The sequence below is a fragment of the Phyllobates terribilis genome, unplaced genomic scaffold (assembly GCF_046119375.1).
Source record: "Phyllobates terribilis strain yellow unplaced genomic scaffold, ASM4611937v1 Scaffold_2__4_contigs__length_985480577, whole genome shotgun sequence".
NCBI lineage: Eukaryota > Metazoa > Chordata > Amphibia > Anura > Dendrobatidae > Phyllobates > Phyllobates terribilis.
In genome coordinates this window covers 804,202,379-804,222,101 of record NW_027362762.1, presented here as the reverse complement: position 1 = coordinate 804,222,101, position 19,723 = coordinate 804,202,379, and positions in this window count along the sequence as shown.

Below are 19,723 nucleotides of genomic sequence, written 5' to 3'. Positions count from 1 at the left end.
GCACCTCCAGCCTCTGGACACTACGCTGACAGACACAGCAAACCTTCTTGCCACAGCTCGCATTGATGTGCCATCCTGGATGAGTTGCACTACCTGAGCAACTTCTGTGGGTTGTAGAGTCTGTCTCCAGCTACCACGAGTGTGAAAGCACAACCAACATTCAAAAGTGACCAAAAAATCAGCCAGAATGCATTGGTACTGAGATGTGGTCTGTGGTCCCCACCTTCAGAACCACTCCTTTATTGAGGGTGTCTTGATAATTGCCAATAATTTCCATCTATTGTCTATTCCATTTGCACAACAGCATGTGAAACTGATTGTCAATCAGTGTTGCTTCCTAAGTGGACAGTTTGATTTCACAGAAGTTTGATTTACTTGGAGTTATATTCTGTCGTTCAAGTGTTCCCTTTATTTTTTTGAGCAGTGTAGACGGCACCGCTGTTGCTGTGTGTGCTATACCTTGTTAATTTAAAGCCAATTTTCGCACAAATCTACAGATAGCTTGGGAGTAGGGAAGAGTTGTGATTGCAGTCCTTTTAAGGACTAGGTTACAGCATTTCCTACGACTTTTATCAGGCAGGCCTGTGCTCTTAAATAGATAGGTTGGGAGTAAAGACTAATTGTATTTGCAGTACTTTTCAGGACTAAGTTACATCAGTTCCTATCAGTTTTTGCCAGGCAGGTCTGTGCCAGTGCAGTGCAAGTTTTTTTCACAGTATTTGGCTAAATCTAGCAAAGCTAATCCTTTTTGGCCTATTGCAGAGTGTGTTAGTCAGTGGAGTAGCCTATCTGTGTTGCAAGATACACCACCTGTGTATAGAATACCAATTTTTTTACTGCACCTAGTGAAGTAAAACCTTTTGGGCATAGCATCATTCTATTAGTCCATCTATACTGACCTCCATAAGGTTGCAAATTTAATATAATTTTTTTCTGCATCTAGCTCTGAAAAAATATTTGGGCTTCTAACAGTGTGTGGGACTTGTTCTATTAGTCCATCTATACTGACCTCCATCAGGTTGCAAATTAAAAATAATTTTTATCTGCATCTAGCTCTGAAAAAATATTTGGGCTTCTAGCAGTGTGTGGGACTTGGTCTATTAGTCCATCTATACTGACCTCCATCAGGTTGCAAATTAAAAATATTTTCTATCTGCATCTAGCTCTGAAAAAATATTTGGGCTTCTAGCAGTGTGTGGGACTTGTTCTATTAGTCCATCTATACTGACCTCCATCAGGTTGCAAATTCAATATAATTTTTTTCTGCATCTAGCTCTGAAACAATATTTGGGCTTCTAGCAGTGTGTGGGACTTGTTCTATTAGTCCATCTATACTGACCTCCATCAGGTTGCAAATTCAATATAATTTTTTTCTGCATCTAGCTCGGAAAAAATATTTGGGCTTCTAGCAGTGTGTGGGACTTGGTCTATTAGTCCATCTATACTGACCTCCATCAGGTTGCAAATTAAAAATAATTTTTATCTGCATCTATCTCTGAAAAAATATTTGGGCTTCTTGCAGTGTGTGGGACTTGTTCTATTAGTCAATCTATACTGACCTCCATCAGGTTGCAAATTGAATATACTTTTTTTCTGCATCTAGCTCTGAAAAAATATTTGGGCTTCTAGCAGTGTGTGGGACTTGTTCTATTAGTCCATCTATACTGACCTCCATCAGGTTGAAAATTTAATATCTTTTTTTTCTGCATCTAGCTCTGAAAAAATATTTGGGCTTCTAGCAGTGTGTGGGACTTGTTCTATTAGTCCATCTATACTGACCTCCATCAGGTTGCAAATTGAATATAATTTTTTTCTGCATCTAGCTCTGAAAAAATATTTGGGCTTCTAGCAGTGTGTGGGACTTGGTCTATTAGTCCATCTATACAGACCTCCATCAGGTTGCAAACTGATTATAATTTTTTTCTGCATCTAGCTCTGAAAAAATATTTGGGCTTCTAGCAGTGTGTGGGACTTGTTCTATTAGTCCATCTATACTGACCTCCATCAGGTTGCAAATTCAATATAATTTTTTTCTGCATCAAGCTCTGAAAAAATATTTGGGCTTCTAGCAGTGTGTGGGACTTGTTCTATCAGTCCATCTATACTGACCTCCATCAGGTTGCAAATTGAATATAATTTTTTTCTGCATCTAGCTCTGAAAATGATGAGACTCAAATACCTGATTGGAGCGACAACTTTAGTTTTTTGTCAGGGCAGGAACAGGTTGGCTCTGAGGATGACGGGTGTGATAACGCACAGGGTGATGATGATGAGGTTGGAGATCCCACTTACTGTCAACCCACAGTCAGCCAAGAGATGAGGTCAGCAGAGGAGGTGGAGGAGAATGCTAGTGACGACGAGGTCAGGTTGTGCCTTCCTGGACAGAGACGAAGTACTGGAAGCACGTCAACAATTGCATCCTCAAACACAACTCTGCCTCTCACCACAAGTCGTGGTGGCTCTTCAGGTCGCATGGGTGCTAAGCCTTGCATAGCCTGGGCATTTTTTCAGATCGATAAAGATGACCCAACTCGTGTTATCTGTAACATTTGTCAGCAAAAGCTAAGTAGAGGCCCAAAAATACATAGTTTGAGTACTTCATGCATGAAACGGCACATGGACATGAAGCATAAGTTGCAGTGGGAAGCTCACTGTGCTACAATGCGGCCTAGCCGGCCGTGCCAATCACCGTCTGCCATAGCTTGTGCATCCGCGGCCTCTTCATCCTCTGTGACTGGGGGGACAGCAGTCACACCTGTTTTGGGATCCAGACCTGCCACTTCTTTACCCGCAACAGCCAGCGTGATTGGCAGGTCATCATTTTCTTTGGAGGTGGTAACACCAGCTGGTGTTGAGCGCTGTCCGACATCGATAGCACCACCTTTGGATCAAGGCAACCTAACAAGTCCGCCTGCATCTTCCTCACAGACCGTCAGTTTGCCGGGGACACCCTTATCAACCCCGTCTAAGCACAATAGCCAGCACTCGGTCCCTCTGATGTGGACAAGTAAAAGACCATTTCCTCCTAGCCATGAGAAAGCTAAGAGGTTGAATTTCACCATCTGCAAGCTCTTGGATACAGAAATGCTGCCTTTCCGCCTGGTGGACACAGAGGATTTTCGAGACCTTATGTCCGTCGCAGTGCCCCAGTACCAGATGCCCAGTCGGCACTACTTCTCAAAGAAAGGTGTGCCTGCGCTCCACCAGCATGTCGCACACAACATCACCGCTTCTTTGAGAAACTCTGTGTGTGACAGGGTGCATTTCACCACAGACACTTGGACGAGTAGGCATGGACAGGGGCGTTACATGTCGCTGACTGGGCACTGGGTAACTATGGTGACAGCAGGACAAGGGGCTGCTGTCCAAGTCTTGCCGTCCCCACGAGTTGTGCGTCAATCCTCTTTATCTCAAAGTTCCTCCCTGCTTCTGCCTCCTCAACCTCCTCTCGGTCCTCCACCTGCACCCAAAGCCTGTCTGGTCATGTCACAAGCTTTCTAACTGCACAGAAGGGATCCTGCACACCTCCTTACTATGCTGGCAGTAGGGCTCAACGTCATCAGGCGGTTTTTACTTTGAAATGTCTGGGAAATGTGAGTCACACAGCTGAGGAGTTGTGGTCAGCTCTGGAGAACTAATTTCATGAATGGTTGTCTCCACTGGACCTGAAACCAGGGAAGGCCGTGTGCGACAATGCTGCAAACCTGGGTGCGGCCCTTCGCCGGGGCAATGTCACACACGTGCCTTGTATGGCTCACGTGTTGAACCTGGTTGTCCAGCAATTTTTAGCCCACTATCCCGGACTAGATGGCCTTCTGCAGAGGGCACGGTCGCTGTGTGCTCACTTCCGCCGTTCACATCCCACAGCTCAGTGACTTAAATCTCTACAGAAGTCGCTGGGCCTGCCACTTCACCGGCTAAAATGCGATGTGCCTACCCGGTGGAATTCAACTCTGCACATGTTGCAGCGACTGTGGCAGCACCGACAAGCCCTGGTGCAATACGTTCTGACGTATAGCCTGGGCCAACGAGATCCAAAGGTGGGGCAAATCACGCTGGAGGAGTGGTCTCAGATCAGTGACCTATGCACCCTTTTGAACAGTTTTGAAATGGCGAAGAAGATGTTTAGTGCTGACGATGCCATTATCAGCATGACTATTCCGGTGATTTACATGCTGGAGCACATGTTAAACAGAATTCGGAGTCAGGTGGTGGCACAAGAGGAGGTGGAGGAAGTAGAGGAGGAGGAGTTGTATGCGGAAGGGCTAACATCTGCAAGGTCCAGACAGTCGGCAGCACCAAGGTGGCAGGCATGTGAGGGTGGGGGAGATGGTTTTACCAGGGTGCATGGTAGCAGCCAAACTAGTGAGGAAGGTGCAGGAGCTCAGGAAGAAGTGGAGGACGAACTGATGGAAGACTCATCAGATGAGAGAGACCTTGATGACATTTGTGTTGTGCGAGGTTGGGGGGAGAGGACAGAGGAAGGAAGTATGATTGTTACCTCGCCACCAACACAACAGGGACTTGGTGCTCCTGGATGCGCAAGACACATGAGTGTCTTTTTGCTGCACTACCTGCAACATGACCCTCGAATTGTGAGAATTAGAAATAATCCTGACTACTGGGTTGCCACACTGTTAGATCCCCGGTACAAAAGTAAATTTGCAGAAATTATTCCTGCCATAGAAAGGGATGCACGCATGCAGGAGTATCAGCAGAGACTGTTGCAGAATCTTACATGTGCTTTTCCACAAACCACCAGTGGTGCACGTAGTGAATCTCACAGTTCCAACTTGCCAACCGTGGGACCGTCGAGTGTTCAGCACTCAAACCGTAACAGAACCACAGTATCTGCTGGTAACATCAATTTTGCGGAATCATTTCACCACTTTTTTAGCCCATCCTTTGCAAGGCCACAGGAGACAAGAAGTCTGACACATAGTCAACGCCTATAGACGATGGTACAGGAGTATCTCCAAGTAAACATTGAAGCCATGACTGTGTCACTGGACCCTTGCTCTTTTTGGGCTTCCAATCCGGATAAATGGCCGGAGCTAGCCACTTACGCCTTGGAGATCTTGTCATGCCCCGCAGCTAGCATTCTGTCTGAACGTGTGTTCAGCGCTGCTGGTGGTGTGCTGACAGATAAGCGCACGCGGCTCTCCACTGATAATGTAGACAGACTCACGTTCATAAAGATGAACAAATCATGGATCCGAAACGACTTTTCTACCCCTGTGTCATCCTGGGGAGAGTTAAAGCTTGATGATTGGTTAAAATCACCTCACCAAAAATTTAAGCTTTCAAATTACTAATCATGTTTATCTGTATCTTGGCTGGAAAATAATTTGGGCTTTGTAGCAGTGTGCAGCACTGATTTTCATAGGCCATCTATACTAAGCTCCACCAGATTTAAAATTACTAATCATGTTTATCTGTATCTTGGCTGGAAAATAATTTGGGCTTTGTAGCAGTGTGCAGTACTGATTCTATTAGGCCATCTATACTAAGCTCCACCAGATTTAAAATTAATAATAATTTTTAGCTGCATCTAGCCCGGAAAATAATTTTGGGGCTCCGAGATGCGCAAGACACATAAGTGCCTTCTTGCTGCACTACCTGCAATATGACCCTCAGATTGTCAGAATTCGAAGTAATCCTGACTACTGGGTTGCCACACTCTTAGATCCCCCACACTCTTCGAACAACCTTTTAATTTTAATAAAGACCAAAAAATGGTCATTTTTTAAATTATAAGCATTAGCAGGTTATTAGAAACTGAAATCAAACAGTTTTCAACTCAAAACTTTATTCTAGGTGATGTTACATTTGCACATAGGACCCCTTGTTCGAAAGGAGCTTCTGAACTCTCTCGTCCATTGAATTTGTCAGGTTTTGGATGGTTTCTGCTTCAATTGTTTTGCATGAGGACAGAATACCCTCCCAGAGCTGTTGCTTAGATGTGAACTGCCTCCCACCATCATAGACACTCCGTTTGATGATGCTCCAGAGGTTCTGAATGGGGTAGAGGTCTGGGGAGCATGGGGGTCACAGCATAAGTTTGTCCCCTTTTATGATCAAACCAGCCAGAGATGCAGATGTGTTATGTGCAGCATGAGACGGTGCATTATCATGCATAAAAATGATCTTGCTGTGGAATACACGGTTCTTCTTCTTGAACCATGGCAGGAAGTGCTGTTTGAGAAACTCCACATACACTATGGAGTTCATCTTTACCCCTTCAGGGATCCTAAAGGGGCCGACAATCTCTCTCCCCATGATTCCAGCCCAAAACATTACTCCACTTCCTCCTTGTTGGCGCTGTAGCCGTGTTTGCGTGGGGTGTCCATCAACCAGCCATCCTCCACTCCATCCATCTGGACCATCGAGCGTTGCACGGCACTCATCCGTGAACAAAACAGTTTTGAAATCAGTCTTCATGTAATGTTTGGCCCACTGGAGCCGTTTCTGCTTGTGTGAAGTGGATAGAGGAGGTCGACAGGATGGCGTACGCACAGCTGCAAACCTCTGAAGGACCCTGCATCTTGTTGTTCGGGGGACGTTGGAGGCACCAGCAGCTTCAAAAACTTGTCTGCTGCTATGACAAGGCTTTTTTGCCGCTGCTCTTTTAACCTGACATAATTGACTGTAGGAAAGAGCCCTCAATTTGCCCTTATCAGCACTCACAAGTGTGTACTGTGAATCAGCTACATACTTCTTGATTATCAAGACACTTCATCCTGATCATCGCACAATGTTGATTGTAGTCATGCCTTGACCTAAACACTCCACAATTTGTTGCTTCTCAGCAGCCGACACATCCTTTTTCTTTCCCATTTTGGCAGAAAATGTAGGCTGCTTAATAATGTGGGACAGCCTTCTTAAGTAGTCTTGCCTTTCATTGGACACACATGCCAAACTAATTAGCAAAGGTGTCTGCAATTGCTTACAGTGATATAAAGAGCCCTGACACACATCACCATCAATGAGTTTAACTGACAAACAAACAAATTCTTCCCTTATCACTCCTAAACATTTTTTGCAAAATAATTTGGAACACAGTGTACATGTGCTTTTCCACAAAACACCAGTGGTTCACGTAGTGAATCTTACAGTTCTAACTTGCCAACCGTGGTCTGTATGGAGTTGTTCAATAAAGGGCCCAAAATTAAGATAACATAGACGGGAGAGGTCTCTATGAATAGGAATTCCTAAGTATTTGATACCCTGTGAGGGCCAGGCAAAGGGAAAGTTGGACTGGATGGAATTCTGTATGGATTTTGGGAGGGAGACATCGAGGGCCTCAGACTTCGCTGCATTGATTTTAAAATTTGACCATGTAACAAAGTGATCTATTTCAGCCATAACAGCAGGGATGGATATATGTAATTGAGTGATATATACTAGGACATCATCAGCAAATAGAGAGCACTTGTACTCGGTGCCTCCCACCTCAATCCACCTAATATTGGGGTTATGGCGAATTGATGAGAGCAGGTGCTCCGTCACTAGGATGTATAAGAGAGGGGACAGAGGACATCCCTGCCTTGTCCCATTGGTGATTATGAAAGGTGATGAAAATGTTCTGACGCGCCCCCTGGGCCATGGGACACCCGGAGCCGGACCCTTTTTGGTGGATGCTGGTGGTTGTAGTCTCCGTGGCGGCGACCCGGTTCCGTGGCTCAGGGCGGTCAAACCAGTGGCGGAACTATTTATGTGGTTTTGATGTTTAAATGTCCGACTACGCTACCCGTGGATTGCGGTCAGAGTGAAACGCCGCTGCAGGGCAGACCGCTGAGGCTGGTGTTGTGGGTGCAGCAGAGCGTAGCATAACTCCCCACGGAGGATGGGGGTGATGGTGCAGGGCAGCAGCAGTAACGACACGGAGTCAGTGATGCTGTCCAGGGCCTTTACTCACAGTTCTTATTATCCAGACCACTTCTGCAGGTAACAGCTGCCCACGTCGTACTGTGCTTACCAGGTGAGGGGCTCAGACAACTCCCAGATAACTTTGGAGCGCTTCACAGGACCCACTTTGTGTGTCCTTTGTCTGGCCTTTCTTACCAACGCTTCTGTCCGGCTGCCTCGGGCCTCCTCTTGGTAAACTTGGCGCCAGTTTCCCTGACCCTATGTGGTGCCTTCCTAGCGGGTGTAGCTAGGGGCTGCGCCACATAAAATGTCACAGCCTCCGGTTTCTAGCTGAGGGTCGTTTCCCGCCTCCACTAGTTTCGGGGACCGGTCTCCCCCTTTGGCCAGACCCCTCCACGCAGGTGGATTCGGGCGTGCGGTGGCGACTCACCCGTCCGCACCCCTGGGATCCCTTCGTTCCTCGTTCCTGGAGCCTTCTCTGCTCCTCTTCCTTCCTTCTCCCTCTTCCAGGCCTGGGCCTCTGTTACTAGGCTCGCCTCCGGAGCAGAGCTCATGCAGAGCCCCTGCTCCCTGTCACTTCTGCTCAGACTTCTCTGCACTGAACTAAGATGGTGCCCACCTTTTATACTTCCTTCTCAATGCACCCAGGAACTGCTTCCTCCCTGCTCCTGCACTACAGGGTTCCCCTTCCTCAGTGTTCCCTCCCCCCACTCCAGCCAGGGACAGGGACTGTCGTGCCCATCTCAGAGGCATATTGGTCGCCCTGCCCCACGGCAATGTGGTGTAATGCATGCAGGTGTCGGGGTCCTGATCCACACTCCATCCTTACCTGAGAGTGAGATATCACACCTCTGGGTGAGGTGCAATACCTCTGTAGCAACCAAGCCCTCGGGGTGCTACAGTTCCATTTGTCTTCAGCCTAGGTGACGTATTGCGATACAGGGCCGTGATTTTGGCTATAAAAGGGTCCCCTAGACCCCTACCCCAAGCTTTTTAAGAGAATAATATATGGCGTGCCAGGAGACTCTATGGAATGCTTTCTCAGCATCCAACGAGAGTATCTAATGACAAATTTTTAACTGCATCTAGCCCAGGAAATACTTTGTGCCTAGTAGCAGTGTCTGCTAGTCAGCGGATTATCCCAGCTGTTAAGCAAGCTACACCACCTGTAGTTTGGACACTTAATTTTTTCAAAGGAAATGCTTCGGGACCCCGGGATACTCAGTGAAGAGCATCAGGAGGCACCCCAAGGCATAGGGGCTGGGACTGGTGGTAGGACGCCTTGCGGTGGACCGCCGAGCTCGATCCTTATAAAAGTTTTTTAACTGCAGCAGCTTTAGTGGACGCTACTGGAGCTGGAATTACGCGGCTGCTGGCATGAGACTTGCCCTCCAATAGATCCTTGTAAAAGGATTTAAAGTGTATTCATTCAAATTAGAGAGACAATTTAAATTAAAAAGCTTAGACCTGCCTCCACCACAGGGGGCTCGCTCGACCCACCAGCGGACAGGCACCAGTATTGGGAGAGGGGGGCTGGCCGACAGGGTCCACCGCGGCTCTGGCACAAACCCGGCGACACGGAGGTCGCACGGGCAGGAACGGACTGGCAGTGTCGGCTTCTCACTTTTTGGATTTTAGAAGGCCATGACATGCCTATATCTGTGTCTCCCCCTCCTTTTACTCCTCCACCTCTTTTCTTTTCGCATGACTATATGTACTTGTCACTTTTCCATGTGTTAGTTATGTCTTCTGAACAGTTTGTCAGCTTTTGGACACCTTTGAAGGTGTTTTCTATGTGTTTCTATGTGTTTTTGTTTGCCTGCCATTGGTTTTAATGGTGTTCGAAGGTGTTCGACGAACAGTTCGGCGAACACAAGGGTGTTCGACGAACCGAACCGAACTCGAACACTACGGGGGTGGCTCAACACTACTTGTAACGTACTATTTAACAGGAACAACAACTGGATCGGGCTCTGCATGCTGCATTCAGCAGCTGAATGTACAGTAAAGTAGAACCTGTTGCACTGGACCAAATGCCTCCTGGTGTGTGTGTTATTCCAAAGGACAGAGATGTAGCAGAGTCTTCCGGCCTACAAGTAAGAGCAGAGCGAGTACTGCAACACAGCATACATGGGGAAGGTTCCTGTTTACAAGAGGGGCTTCAGGGTGAAGAGAAGTCAGAACTGGACACAGCGTAAGCCCTGAGCCACCTTCAGTTGCTTAGGCTTTGATCTTACAGTGTTGGGTGTTTACTGTGTGGTAAAAATTGACCTAGTAAGTTTATTCGGCTGTATTTATTTTATATTTATTTTTTTGATTTTATTCTATAGGGCTTTTAAAAAAGAAAAAAAAATCTTTAAATAATATATGTTGTATAGATTTGGGATGTGTTCCCATTTTGGCAACTCATAATTTTTTTTTAATTATTTTCTGTTGAATGAGCTGTATAAGCGCTTGTTTTGTGGGACATTACACTGCAATACTTTTGTACTACATTCTATTGGAAATTTAACAGCTTCCTATGAAGGCCTGACACATTGACAATATATTTTTTTGATAGAGAATTCTTTTCATATATTGTGTTTAAAATGGGTTTTGTTTCTATGTTCAAATGATTCTCACTACAATTATATAGTCCAGAGAGGCCAGCAATAGAGAGTTGATAATCATAGCTGTTGATGCAAAATGTTAAAGCTACTTCTTGAGCAACTAGCAATAGATGTTTTAGAAATTGTGAAGAAAAGACATGTGTTATGTCATGAACACATTAGGTAATATCATCCAGTATTTTGTCCTTATTATCATTCTTTCCATATCCTGGCACCCATAGAATGGTTGTCATGGATACGGTCCCTCTGTACACACTGTTCAGGATTATTGCTGATTCCACCATGAAACTACAGAGCAGTCAACCTCCTGCCTTCTTACAACTTTCTATTCATACAGCTTTGTTTCATTGCCTATGGCAGCACTGGATCTTACCCAACAGGAAAAAAATGAGTATTTTTTTATGAAACAGTCTTGATTTTATGGAATCAGTTTAGTACTCATCTTTTAATCTAAAAAATATCTAAATCTGGCCGGTGGAATAATTAGATAGATTAATGAAAATACAGAAAAAAGCAAAGTATGCATTAGCCTTTTGTATTGTATTGTATTTGTGCTATGCATTGTCATATATAAAATGGCTTTAGTAGTAGGAACCCTAGAGGTACCCTGTTGTATCTCCAAACTATGTTTCAGTTGCAAACTTGCTCTTTTGTCTTCTACAGCTGTCATATCCCACTATTTTGGAAAGAATATAGCATTGTATTATGATAGTATTATTGCTTTCATGGTGCTGTGCAGCTTGCTTTCTGAAGTTTGGCCTTGAAGTCTCCCTGTAGTCTAGCTCTCCATGCAGGTAAGCCCTCACCCTTTTTTGTATCTAGTTTAGTTTTAAGTCAGACATCATTGTCTCATCCACTGTACAATCCTGGCAAATAATCATCTTTTCACCTGTAAATGTTGTGTATATAACAACAAGAATTTCAGCTGGAGAATAAACCTCTCATGGAGCTGAGTTAACACTATCTTCCTGTATACACTTGAGCATTTACAACGTATGAATTTTGCTGTCACAAAGTGTCCATATCTTGATGCTGTACTTTGTGTAACATCCCTGGTGGCGTTCTGGCATGGCTTACCATTTCCCACCATGCAAGACCGCCAACTTACCTACCAGTCCAGGCTCTGCACTATGCTCCTCTTCTTGCTGTGTGCATGTCTCTTGTCTGCTGGCTTAGGGCGGCGGCGCTGAACTTCCTGATTCTTAAAGTTACAGTGTCCGCAGTCCTAATGCGTCCCCAGCCTATTGCTGTGAGTAACTGGATACTTAAACCTCCTCCACCCAGTGGGAGGTAACATAGTAACATAGTTTTTAAGGTTGAAGGAAGACTAAGTCCATCTAGTTCAACCCATAGCCTAACATGTTGATCCAGAGGAAGGCAAAAATAACCCATGTGGCAAACACTAAGATCCACATTGGGGAAAAAAAATCCTTCCCGACTCCATACGACAATCAGACTAGTTCCCTGGATCAACGCCCTATCAAGTAATCTAGTATATATAACCTGTAATATTATACTTTTCAAGAAAGGCATCCATGCCCTTCTTAAGTTTTAATAGTGAATCACTCATTACAACATCATGCGGCAGAGAGTTCCATAGTCTCACTGCTCTTACAGTAAAGAATCCCCTTCTGTGATTATGATTAAACATTCTTTCCTCCAGATGTAGAAGAAGCCCCCTTGTCCCCGTCTCAGGCCTCAGAGTAAAAAGATCAGTAGACAGGTCTTTGTACTGTCCCCTCATATACTTGTACATAGTTATAAGATCACCCCTAAGCCTTCTTTTTTCCACAGTAAATAACCTCAAGTGTAATAACCTGTCTTGGTATTGCAGACCCCCCAGTCCTCTTATAACCTTGGTCGCTCTTCTCTGCACCCACTCTAGTTCAGCTATGTCTTTCTTATACACCGGAGACCAGAACTGTACACAGTATTCTAAGTGTGGTCGCACTAATGACTTGTATAGAGGTAAAATTATGTTCTCCTCATGAGCATATATGCCTCTTTTAATGCATACCATTATTTTATTTGCCTTTGCAGCAGCTGCCTGACACTGGCCACTAAACGTGAGCTTGTCGTCCACCAATACACCCAGGTCTTTTTCAGTTATAGTTTTGCCCAGTGTTTTACAATTAAGCATATAATTATACATTTTATTTCCTCTGCCCAAGTGCATTACCTTACATTTATCCCCATTAAAGCTCATTTGCCATTTATCAGCCCAAGCTTCTAGTTTACATAGATCCTCCTGTAATATAATATTGTCCTCCTCTGTATTGATTACCCTGCAGAGTTTAGTGTCATCTGCAAATATTGAAATATTACTATGTATGCCCCCTACAAGGTCATTAATAAATATGTTAAAAAGAAGCAGGCCCAATACTGACCCCTGTGGTACCCCACTGTTAACTGAGACCCAGTCTGAGTGTTTTCCATTAATAGCCACCCTTTGTTTCCTATCACTGAGCCAATTCTTAACTCACATACATATATTTTCCCCTATCCCCATTGTTCTCATTTTATGTATCAACCTTTTGTGTGGAACCGTATCAAAATCTTTTGAAAAGTCCATATACACAACATCAACTGCATTTCCTTGGTCCAGTCAAGAACTTGCCTCCTCATAAAAACTGATCAGATTAGTTTGACAGGAACGGTCCCTCGTAAACCCATGTTGATATTGGGTCATGAGGTTATTCTTCTTCAGATACTCTAGTATAGCATCTCTTAGGAAACCCTCCAGGATTTTACTCACAGTAGAGGTTAAGCTTACTGGCCTATAATTTCCAAGTTCAGTTTTTGTCCCCTTTTTGAATATTGGCACCACATTTGCTATACGCCAGTTCTGTGGTACAGACCCTGTTATTATGGAATCTTTAAAGATTAAAAATAATGGTCTATCTATGACGTTACTTAATTCCTGCAGTACTCGCGGGTGTATCCCATCCGGGCCCGGGGATTTGTCAACTTTAGTGATTTTTAGACACCGCCGTACTTCCTGCTGGGCTAAGCAAGTGACATTTAATGGAGAATTTTTGTTATCACTAATCATTTTTTCTGTAATGCGATTTTCTTGTGTAAATACTGTTGAAAAAAAATCATTTAGCAAATTGGCTTTTTCCTTATCCTCATCCACCATTTCACCCAGACTATTTTTAAGAGGGCCAACACTATCATTTTTTAGTTTTTTACTATTTATGTAGTTAAAGAATATTTTGAGGCTATTTTTACTTTCTCTGGCAATGATTCTCTCTGCCTCAAACTTTGCTGCCTTGATTTGATTTTTACAGAATTTATTTAATTTTCTATATTTATTTAATGCCTCATCACTACCTACTTGCTTTAGTTCTCTAAATGCTTTCTTTTTGTCACTTTTTGCGCCCCTTACAGCTCTCAACCGTTGAAAATTTGCCTTCCTGAAGTTTAGTGTCCTTGTAACCCCTCTACTACACATCTTATTAAAGGTTACATGAAAACATATTATTTTGTGATCACTATTACCCCAGTGACCCCCAACTCGTATATTTGATATGCGGTCTAGCCTATTGGTTAATATTAGGTCTAGCAGTGCCCCCCTTCTTGTTGAGTCCTGAACCAGTTGTGAAAGGTAATTGTCTCTCATAGTTGTCAAAAACCTATTACCTTTGCTTGAACTACAGGTTTCTGTCCCCCAATGTATTTCAGGGTAGTTGAAGTCCCCCATAATAATGACTTCTCCTTGAGTCGCTGCTTCATCTATTTGCTTTACGAGGATATTCTCCTCTGCTTCCATTATTTTGGAGACTTATAACAAACCCCTATCAGTAATTTATTATTTTTTCCCCCTCCCCTTATCTCCACCCACAGGGACTCTACATTTCCATTAGATTCACATATATCCTCCCGCAAGATGGGTTTTAAGGATGATTTTACATATAAATGCACACCCCCCCTCGCTTGTTTGTATGGTCATTTCTGAACAGACTATAGCCCTGTAAATTAACTGCCCAGTCATGGCTCTCTTCCAGCCACGTCTCAGATATCCCTACCATGTCATAATTATTTTCCAACAAAATAAATTCTAATTCCTCCATTTTGTTGGTGAGGCTTCTTACATTAATGTACATGCATTTTATGTATCTCTTTGTACCTCTATTCCTTCTTACTTTATTGACTGTTCTAACCCCACCCACAATTTCTTTATTTGTGCCCAGGTCACTATCTGCACTATCTTCCCCTAAAATGAATAACCCCCCAATCCCTAGTTTAAAAACTCCTCCAACCTTCTAGCCATTTTCTCCCCCAGCACAGCTGTACCCTCCCTATTGAGGTGCAGCCAGTCCCTAGCATAGAGTCTGTAGCCAACTGAGAAGTTGGCCCAGTTCTCCAGGAACCCAAATCCCTCCTTCCTACACCAGTTCTTGGGCCACTTATTTATCTCCCTAATCTCCCGTTGCCTCTCTGGCGTGGCACGTGGTACCGGTAGTATTTCAGAGAATACCACCTTGGAGGTTCTTGCTTTCAGATTGCAACCTTATTCCCTGAAATCATCTTTAAGGACCTTCCACCTACCTCTAACTTTGTCATTTGTGCCAATGTGCACCATGACTGCTGGGTCCTCACCAGCCCCTCCCAGTAATCTGTCAATCCCATCAGCGATGTGCCGGACTCGAGCGCCAGGTAGGCAGCACACTGTTCAACGTTCCCTGTCTTTGTGACAGATTGCCCTATCTGTTCCCCTAATAATTGAGTCTCCCACTACCAGCACCTGCCTGGCCTGCCCTGCTCTCCTATTTCCCCCCTTACTGGAGCTGACACTCCTCCGGCTTTCAGGGGACATGCCTTGCTGCAGCAGTGCTACCCCTGTACCGTCACCCCCCTCATCTGCCAACTTTGCAAACTTATTGGGGTGTGCCAGATCAGGACTAGCCTCCCTGGCACTTTTCTCTCTACTCCCCCTTCTAACTGTCACCCAGCTAGCGGCCTCACTGTTCTGCAGCTCCCTACTACCACCCACCCCCACATCTACCCCAGTGAGCAGCTGCTCAGTGAGCAGCAGACTCCTTTCCATATTGTCAATGGATCTCAGTGTTGCCAGCTGCTCATTTAGATCCAGTACCTGGGCTTCCAAACGCACAACGTGCACACATCTCGCGCAGCAGTATGCAACCCCGACCGGCTGTTCAAGGACTGCATACATGTGGCAAGATGTACACTGGATAGTATTGCCAATAATTGAGCTCATTTCCTAATGGGGATTGCACTAGACAGAATGTTAAGTAAAAAGAAATGTAAAGAATTCATAAAATACAGACAGCAATTCAGTCCAAATTCCTCCCTTCCAAACTCCCTGAATCCAAAGTCACTGACAAACAAGTCACACACTTACTTTCGTTTGCACTTATGCTCCGGTCACATTCAGCTAGTTCACACTCGCTAAGGAAGAAGATTTACAGAGTTTTTTTTTTCCCTTTTGCAGCAATGCCCCCTACAGCTCAATGCACTTCCAAAGGGTACCTGAGGAACACTTTCTTACAGTGTGTACTGTGCAACTATGAGTTGCTAGGTCCTGTCCTGAATCTTGCCTGTTTCTGCCACCCTGGGGGCTGAGTACCCAGGCCTGTTACCTGTATCTGTGACTTCTAGTCTGTTTCCGCCACCCTGGGGGCTGAGTACCCAGGCCCCTTACCTGCATCTGTGACTTCTAGTCTGTTTCCGCCACCCTGGGGGCTGAGTACCCAGGCCCGTTACCTGTATCTGTGACTTCTAGTCTATTTCCGCCACCCTGGGGACTGAATGCCCAGGCTCGTTCCTGTATCTCGTTCCTGTGTCAGTTGCTGTCTGAACTGTGTCCTAGCCCGTTACCTATTTGTCTCTATGTCTGATCCTTCCCTTTTCCTGCAGTGTCTGAACCAGTACCTAACTCCTACTCATTGACTCTGTACTTCTGTTTGTGAGTTTTGTGTCCACTCGCTACTTCTTAGCAAGTACCTTGTGTGTATCTGGTTCTGCTTGTCCCGGGTCCCTGCCTCCTTATCTACCTCCTGTGTTCTAGCCATCTTCCTGTGTTTCCCTGTCTGTTCCATGTGAACAGAGCCTTGTCCTGTCTGCCCGCACCTGCGGCTCTGCTCTGCTCTGCTTGTCCTCTGCACCTGCGGCTCTGCTCTGCCCTGCTCCGCTTGTCCTCCGCACCTGCAGCTCTGCTCTGCTCCGTTTGTCTTCCGCACCTACAGCTCTGCTCTGCCCTGCTCCGCTTGTCCTCCACACCTGCGGCTCTGCTCTGCCCTACTCCGCTTGTCCTCCGCACCTGCAGCTCTGCTCTGCCCTGCTCCGCTTGTCCTTCACACCTGTGGCTCTGCCCTGCTCTGCTTCCCCTCTGCACCTGTGGCTCTGTTCCTGTATCCCAGTCTGTACTGGTCCCTATCCAGCCTGTTTACCTACCTGCCAGTACCCGCCTGTCTGTATACCAGCCGTGCCTGCCAGTACCCGCCTGCCTGTATACCAGCCGTGAATGCCAGTACCTGCCTGTCTACATACCAGCTGTGCCTGCCAGTACCCATCTGTCTGCATACCAGCCAAACCTGCCCTTTCCTACATTCCCTGGTGTGGGTCAACAGCTGTGTGACCATGGTCTGACCTGGAGTAGCACCTGGGCTACCTCCCACGTCCCTCCTCAGACCACGGAGTCGATTAAGCCGCTGTGTGTCCATGGTCGGATCTGGCGAGGCCTCTAGTCATGCCCCTCTAGGCACTCCTTGGTTCGTAGCCCAGTGGTACCACTAACTACGCTCACGCCAAACAGTCCGGGTGTGAGTGTAACACTTTGCTGGCTTACTCAGTATGTATTGTCTGAACGGGCACCTACCTTAGAATGCCACCAGTTGTTCATCGACAGTTACAGCTTCCCCAATATTATATAATTTTGGTAGAATCTCTACCCATTTATTTCAATCATTTCTAATACGGGCTAGATTATCTTTAGCTCTTCTTTCATTTTGATCTGTTTTATTATCAAACCTCAGTACTCTAGAAATCTCATGAAACCTTTCAAGAGACATTGTAGCTCTAAATATGTGTTGACCGGTTTCAGAATTACACAAACTTTTAGTTGATTCACCATAAGATTTGTATACTCGTGCTAAAAGAAGTAAACCAATATAAGCATTTAGAGCTGACACATCTAATTTGTTCCATTTATCACCATAAACTCTTTGTCCCTCAATGTTTGTCATTTGTATTATAATATTTAGGATAGTCATATTTAGGAACAATGCAAAAGCTGATCCTATATCAAATATTCTTGATATAGCGTACCTAGTAGGACCAGGAGTAGCTTTTTTGATATTTTTAGAGGACAATCTACCAGAATGACTAGGCAAGTTCCAAATTACATCCTTGTTTTTAGAATGGATTTCTTGCATCAGAATAGTTGTCTGGGTATCATGTTCCTCTTCATATTCCACTTCAGAATCAGAATTTTCAGCGTTGCTTTCCCCATCACTCATGTGGTCCTCCTCTTCGAACATATTTTCCTGTGGGATATCATCTTCTGAATCAGAGGCATTGACAAGCTCTTCCAGCTCAGTGTCAGTCAATAGACGTTTTCGAAACATTTTTATCCAAATTTGGAAATTATGCACAGTCACAACTTGCACAGGGTAGAGTCAACACTATAAAATAAAGAAAAAACTAACTATATAAAAGAGAAAAAAATCTATTACCAGTTTCACAACAAAAAGAGCTTATATACTACAGTAAGGGCCCCATTGCTCTCCCAGCGATGAAGAAAGTGCAGTGTGACCGCTATGCTTGCGATGCTGGAGCCTCGTGTTTGTGACGTTGCAGCATCGCAATCGCAGGGTGCATCTGTGTGTGATGGGGCCCTAAAACAGACCCTGTTCAAATCTGTACTCAATGCTCATCCATGCAATCAATATATCACATCAGTGAGAATATACCCCCTCCTAGACAAACATTCAGTCTACACAAGCCTAAGGGTACGAGCACACATTAGCTTACATCATGACACAGTAATCAAAAAATGGCTTTACAATATGCAATCTAAAGAACAGAATTGAATAATTTGAGAAGAAAGGCATAGCTTATATGCTACATACCTGTAAAGATGTGTATTCACAGCTCAGTGTCCTCTCTCACAGAATCCAGTGTCTTCTCTCTCAGGATTGAAAGTGAAACTACTTGTGTCCTCTCTCACAGAATTGAAAGAGAAATGACTTGATGAGTACTTGCTCACTGATAAGAACAGTGAAACCTCCACGCTTTTGAATAATGAGATGAAGTACACAGGAAAACAAATTAATTTTGCAGACAGAAATAATTAGTGACATGTTGAACAGTATAAAATGTTATTCGGTCATATTGACCCGAACAGTACAAGTGTAACAATCAGCGTGTAGCAAAAAGTAAACAAAAAAACAAAAAAAAACACAACACTCATAATAAGAACCCCTCAAATGAGGAAAAGTCAATTAATCACAAGTTTCAGATAAATAATCTGCAGGGTCTCAAATTTCATTTCGGGTCATATGGACCCGAACAGAACAGCAGGGTTAAAGAGGCAGTTAGTGCTCAACGCAAAGCCGTAGTCCAAATATTTCCTACTGCCTGCTACCAAGCAGGCACCAGGCCATTTTCCCTGTTGTTTTGGGAGTGACAGCCTGCCTTCTGTCCACATTAGTCCACTTAAAAAGGCGTTTAGCGCCCTACACAAATCAGTAGTCCAAACATTTCCTACTGCCTGCTACCAAGCACGCACCAGGCGAATTTCCCCACTGTTTTTGGGGTGACAGCCTGCCTTCTGTCCACATTAGTCCACTTAAAAAGGCGTTTAGTACCCAACACAAAGCAGTAGTCCAAACATTTTCTACTGCCTGCTACCAAGCACGCACCAGGCGATTATCCCCACTGTTTTTGGGGTGACAGCTTGCCTTCTGTCCACATTAATCCACTTAAAAAGGCGTTTAGTGCCCTACGCAAAGCAATAGTCCAAACATTTCCTACTGCCTGCTACCAGGCATGTACCAGGCCATTTTACCCACTATTTTGGAAGCCACAATCCCAAGGGCCACCAATCACAAATAGTAGTTAGGCTGGAGTAGGAATACTGTCCTGGTTTGTCCACTACACAATGTGCATAGGGTTTGTAAAAATTAGCCCTATGGGCAGAGTCATGGTTGACGAAGGAAGGAAACGGGTTTTTATGGGAAGGGGGTGATGTTAACAGAGGTAGCATGAATCTGCATTTT